Source organism: Eriocheir sinensis, chromosome 15 (assembly GCF_024679095.1).
Source record: "Eriocheir sinensis breed Jianghai 21 chromosome 15, ASM2467909v1, whole genome shotgun sequence".
Classification (NCBI taxonomy): Eukaryota; Metazoa; Arthropoda; class Malacostraca; order Decapoda; family Varunidae; genus Eriocheir; species Eriocheir sinensis.
This window is the reverse complement of record NC_066523.1, coordinates 16,950,070-16,956,350: the sequence shown is the minus strand read 5'-3', so window position 1 is coordinate 16,956,350 and position 6,281 is coordinate 16,950,070.

Here is a 6,281-nt window from a genome sequence, read left to right as displayed (position 1 = left end):
GGATTATAATGGGACTGGTGGAGATGGGAAGGGCTGGTAATGGGATTGGTGGATAGGGGAAGGATTAGTAATGGACCGGTGGATAGGGGAAGGATTGGTAATGGACTGGTGGATAGGGAAGGGCTGGTAATGGACTGGTGGATAGGGGAAGGATTGGTAATGGGACTGGTGGATAGGGGAAGGTTGGTACGGGACTGGTGGATAGGGAAGGATTGGTAATGGGACTGGTGGATAGGGAAGGATGGTAATGGGACTGGATAGGGAAGGATTGGTAATGGGACTGGTGGATAGGGGAAGGTTGGTAATGGGACCGGTGGATAGGAAGGATTGGTAATGGGACTGGTGGATAGGGAAGGATTGGTAATGGGACTGGTGGATAGGGAAGGATTGGTAATGGACTGGTGATAGGGAAGGATTGGTAATGGACTGGTGGATAGGGAAGGATTGGAAATGGGACTGGTGGATAGGAAAGGATTGGTAATGGGACTGGTGGATAGGGAAGGTTGGTAATGGGACTGGTGGATAGGGAAGGATTGGAATGGGACTGTGGATAGGGAAGGCTTGGTAATGGGACTGGTGGATAGGGAAGGGTTGGTAATGGGACTGGTGATAGGGAAGGATTGGTAATGGACAGGTGGATAGGGAAGGATTGGTAATGGGACCGGTGGATAGGGAAGGCTGGTAATGGGACAGGTGGATAGGGGAAGGATTGGTAATGGGACTGGTGGATAGGGGAAGGCTTGGTAATGGGACTGGTGGATAGGGGAAGGATTGGTAATGGGACTGGTGGATAGGGGAAGGATTGGTAATGGGACTGGTGGATAGGGGAAGGGTTGGTAATGGGACTGGTGGATAGGGAAGGGTTGGTAATGGGACTGGTGGATAGGGAAGGATTGGTAATGGGACTGGTGGATAGGGCAAGGATTGGTAATGGGACTGGTGGATAGGGGAAGGGTTGGTAATGGGACTGGTGGATAGGGGAAGGATTGGTAATGGGACCGGTGGATAGGGAAGGATTGGTAATGGGACTGGTGGATAGGGAAGGGTTGGTAATGGGACTGGTGGATAGGGAAGGATTGGTAATGGGACTGGTGGATAGGGAAGGTTGGTAATGGGACCGGTGATAGGGAAGGGTTGGTAATGGGACTGGTGGATAGGGGAAGGATTGGTAATGGGACTGGTGGATAGGGTAAGGTTTGGTAATGGGACAGGTGGATAGGGGAAGGATTGGTAATGGGACTGGTGGATAGGGGAAGGATTGGTAAGGGGACTGGTGGATAGGGGAAGGGTTGGTAATGGGACCGGTGGATAGGAAGGATTGGTAATGGGACTGGTGGATAGGGAAGGATTGGTAATGGGACTGGTGGATAGGGAAGGTTGGTAATGGACCGGTGGATAGCGGAAGGCTTGGTAATGGGACTGGTGGATAGGGAAGATTGGTAATGGGACCGGTGGATAGGGAAGGATTGGTAATGGACCGGTGGATAGGGAAGGATTGGTAATGGACTGGTGGATAGGGAAGGTTGGTAATGGGACCGGTGGATAGGGAAGGATTGGTAATGGGACTGGTGGATAGGGAAGGATTGGTAATGGGACCGGTGGATAGGGGAAGGCTGGTAGTGGACCGGTGGATAGGGAAGGATTGCAATGGGACTGGTGGATAGGGAAGGATTGGTAATGGGACCGGTGGATAGGGAAGGGTTGTAATGGGACTGGTGGATAGGGAAGGATTGGTAATGGGACTGGATAGGGAAGGTTGGTAATGGACTGGTGGATAGGGAAGGTTGGTAATGGGACTGGTGGATAGGGAAGGATTGGTAATGGGACTGGTGGATAGGGAAGGATTGGTAATGGGACTGGTGGATAGGGAAGGGTTGGTAATGGGACTGGTGGATAGGGAAGGATTGGTAATGGGACTGGTGGATAGGGAAGGATTGGTAATGGGACTGGTGGATAGGGAAGGATTGGTAATGGGACTGGTGGATAGGGAAGGGTTGGTAATGGGACTGGTGGATAGGGAAGGATTGGTAATGGGACTGGTGGATAGGGGATTGGTAATGGGACTGGTGGATAGGGAAGGATTGGTAATGGGACTGGTGGATAGGGAAGGATTGGTAATGGGACTGGTGGATAGGGAAGGATTGGTAATGGGACTGGTGGATAGGGAAGGATTGGTACGGGACTGGTGGATAGGGGAAGGTTAATGGGACTGGTGGATAGGGAAGGATTGGTAATGGGACTGGTGGATAGGGAAGGATTGGTAATGGACAGGTGGATAGGGAAGGATTGGTAATGGGACTGGTGGATAGGGAAGGCTGGTAATGGGACTGGTGGATAGGGGAAGGATTGGTACGGGACTGGTGGATAGGGAAGGATTGGTAATGGGACAGGTGGATAGGGAAGGGTTGGTAATGGGACAGGTGGATAGGGAAGGATTGGTAATGGGACCGGTGGATAGGGAAGGATTGAATGGGACTGGTGGATAGGGAAGGATTGGTAATGGGACTGGTGGATAGGGAAGGTTGGTAATGGGACTGGTGGATAGGGAAGGATTGGTAATGGGACTGGTGGATAGGGAAGGATTGGTAATGGGACTGGTGGATAGGGAAGGGTTGGTAATGGGACCGGTGGATAGGGAAGGATTGGTACGGGACTGGTGGATAGGGAAGGATTGGTAATGGGACTGGTGGATAGGGGAAGGCTTGGTAATGGGACTGGTGGATAGGGAAGGATTGGTAATGGGACTGGTGGATAGGGAAGGATTGGTAATGGGACTGGTGGATAGGGAAGGGTTGGTAATGGGACTGGTGGATAGGAAGGATTGGTAATGGACCGGTGGATAGGGGAAGGATTGGTAATGGGACTGGTGGATAGGGAAGGGTTGGTAATGGGACTGGTGGATAGGAAGGATTGGTAATGGGACTGGTGGATAGGGAAGGATTGGTAATGGGACTGGTGGATAGGGAAGGTTGGCAATGGGACTGGTGGATAGGGAAGGATTGGTAATGGGACTGGTGGATAGGGAAGGATTGGTAATGGGACTGGTGGATAGGGAAGGTTGGTAATGGACTGGTGGATAGGGGAAGGATGGTAATGGGACCGGTGGATAGGGAAGGATTGGTAATGGGACTGGTGGATAGGGGAAGGCTGGTAATGGGACCGGTGGATAGGGAAGGATGGTAATGGGACAGGTGGATAGGGGAAGGATTGGTAATGGACTGGTGGATAGGGGAAGGTTGGTAATGGGACTGGTGGATAGGGAAGGGGTGGTAATGGGACTGGTGGATAGGGAAGGATTGGTAATGGGACTGGTGGATAGGGAAGGGTTGCAATGGGACTGGTGGATAGGGAAGGATTGGTAATGGGACTGGTGGATAGGGAAGGATTGGTAATGGACTGGTGGATAGGGAAGGATTGGTAATGGGACTGGTGGATAGGGAAGGGTTGGTAATGGGACTGGTGGATAGGGAAGGATTGGTACGGGACTGGTGGATAGGGAAGGGTTGGTAATGGGACCGGTGGATAGGGAAGGATTGGTAATGGGACCGGTGGATAGGGGGTTGGTAATGGGACCGGTGGATAGGGGAAGGTTGGTAATGGGACTGGTGGATAGGGAAGTATTGGTAATGGGACTGGTGGATAGGGAAGGCTGGTAATGGGACAGGTGGATAGGGAAGGGATGGTAATGGGACTGGTGGATAGGGAGAGGATTGGTAATGGGACTGGTGGATAGGGGAAGGATTGGTAATGGGACTGGTGGATAGCGGAAGGATTGGTAATGGGACTGGTGGATAGCGGAAGTATTGGTAACGGGACTGGTGGATAGGGGAAGGATTGGTAATGGGACTGGTGGAGAGGGGAAGGGTTGGTAATGGGACTGGTGGATATGGGAAGGGTTGGTAATGGGACTGGTGGATAGGGGAAGGATTGGTAATGGGACTGGTGGATAGGGGAAGGGTTGGTAATGGGACTGGTGGATAAAGGAAGGATTGTTAATGGGACTGGTGGATAGGGGAAGGATTGTTAATGGGACTGGTGGATAGGGGAAGGGTTGGTAATGGGACAGGTGGATAGGGGAATGATTGGTAATGGGACTGGTGGATAGGGGAAGGATTGTTAATGGGACTGGTGGATAGGGGAAGGATTGGTAATGTGACTGGTGGATAGGGAAGGTTGGTGATGGGACTGGTGGATAGGGGAAGGTTTGGTAATGGGACTGGTGGATAGGAGAAGGATTGGTAATGGGACTGATGGATAGGGGAAGGGTTGGTAATGGGACAGGTGGATAGGGGAAGGATTAGTAATGGGACTGGTGGATAGGGGAAGAGTTGGTAAAGGGACTGGTGGATAGGGGAAGGGTTGGTAATGGGACTGGTGGATAGGGGAAGGATTGGTAATGGGACTGGTGGATACGGGAAGGCTTGGTAATGGGACTGGTGGATAGGGGAGGAGTTGGTAATGGGACAGGTGGATAGGGGAAGGGTTGGTAATGGGACTGGTGGATAGGGGAAGGGTTGGTAATGGGACTGGTTGATAGGGGAAGGGTTGGTAATGGGACTGGTGGATAAAGGAAGGATTGTTAATGGGACTGGTGGATAGGGGAAGGATTGTTAATGGGACTGGTGGATAGGGGAAGGGTTGGTAATGGGACAGGTGGATAGGGGAATGATTGGTAATGGGACTGGTGGATAGGGGAAGGACTGGTAATGGGACTGGTGGATAGGGGAAGGATTGGTAATGGGACTGGTGGATAGAGGAAGAATTGGTAATGGGACAGGTGGATAGGGGAAGGATTGGTAATGGGACTGGTGGATAGGGGAAGGGTTGGTAATGGGACTGGTGGATAGGGGAAGGATTGGTAATGGGACTGGTGGATAGGGGAAGGATTGGTAATGGGACCGGTGGATAGGGGAAGGATTGGTAATGGGACTGGTGGATAGAGGAAGGATTGGTAATGGGACTGGTGGATAGCGGAAGGGTTGGTAATGGGACTGGTGGATAGGGGAAGGATTGGTAATGGGACTGGTGGATAGGGGAAGGATTGGTAATGGGACTGGTGGATAGGGGAAGGATTGGTAATGGGACTGGTGGATAGAGGAAGGGTTGGTAATGGGACTGGAGGATAGCTGAAGGATTGGTAATGGGACTGGTGGATAGGGGAAGGATTGGTAATGGGACTGGTGGATAGGGAAGGTTGGTAGTGGGACTGGTGGATATGTGAAGGATTGGTATTGGGACTGGTGGATAGGGAAGGCTGGTAATGGGACTGGTGGATAGGGAAGGGTTGTTAATGGGACTGGTGGATAGGGGAAGGGTTGGTAATGGGACTGGTGGATAGGGGAAGGGTTGATAATGGGACTGGTGGATAGGGGAAGGGTTGGTAATGGGACTGGTGGATAGGGGAAGGATTGGTAATGGGACTGGTTGATAGGGGAAGGGTTGGTAATGGGACTGGTGGATAGGTGAAGGGTTGGTAATGGGACTGGTGGATAGGGGAAGGATTGGTAATGGGACTGGTGGATAGGGAAAGGGTTGGTAATGGGACTGGTGGATAGGGGAAGGATTGGTAATGGGACTGGTGGATAGGGGAAGGGTTGGTAATGGGACTGGTGGATAGGGGAAGGATTGGTAATGGGACTGGTGGATAGAGGAAGGATTGGTAATGGGACTGGTGGATAGGGGAAGGGTTGGTAATGGGACTGGTGGATAGGGGAAGGATTGGTAATCGGACTGGTGGATAGGGGAAGGATTGGTAATGGGACTGGTGGATAGGGGAAGGATTGGTAATGGGACTGGTGGATAGGGGAAGGGTTGGTAATGGGACTGGTGGATAGGGGAAGGATTGGTAATGGGACTGGTGGATAGGGGAAGGATTGGTAATGGGACTGGTGGATAGGGGAAGGGTTGGTAATGGGACAGGTGGATAGGGGAAGGATTGGTAATGGGACTGGTGGATAGGGGAAGGATTGGTAATGGGACTGGTGGATAGGGGAAGGATTGGTAATGGGACAAGTGGATAGGGGAAGGGTTGGTAATAAGACTGGTGGACAGGGGAAGGATTGGTAATGGGACTGGTGGATAGGGGAAGGGTTGGTAATGGGACTGGTGGATAGGGGAAGGATTGGTAATGGGACTGGTTGATAGGGGAAGGATTGGTAATGGGACTGGTGGATAGGGGAAGGGTTGGTAATGGGACTGGTGGATAGGGGAAGGGTTGGTAATGGGACTGGTGGATAGAGGAAGAATTGGTAATGGGACTGGTGGATAGGGGAAGGATTGGT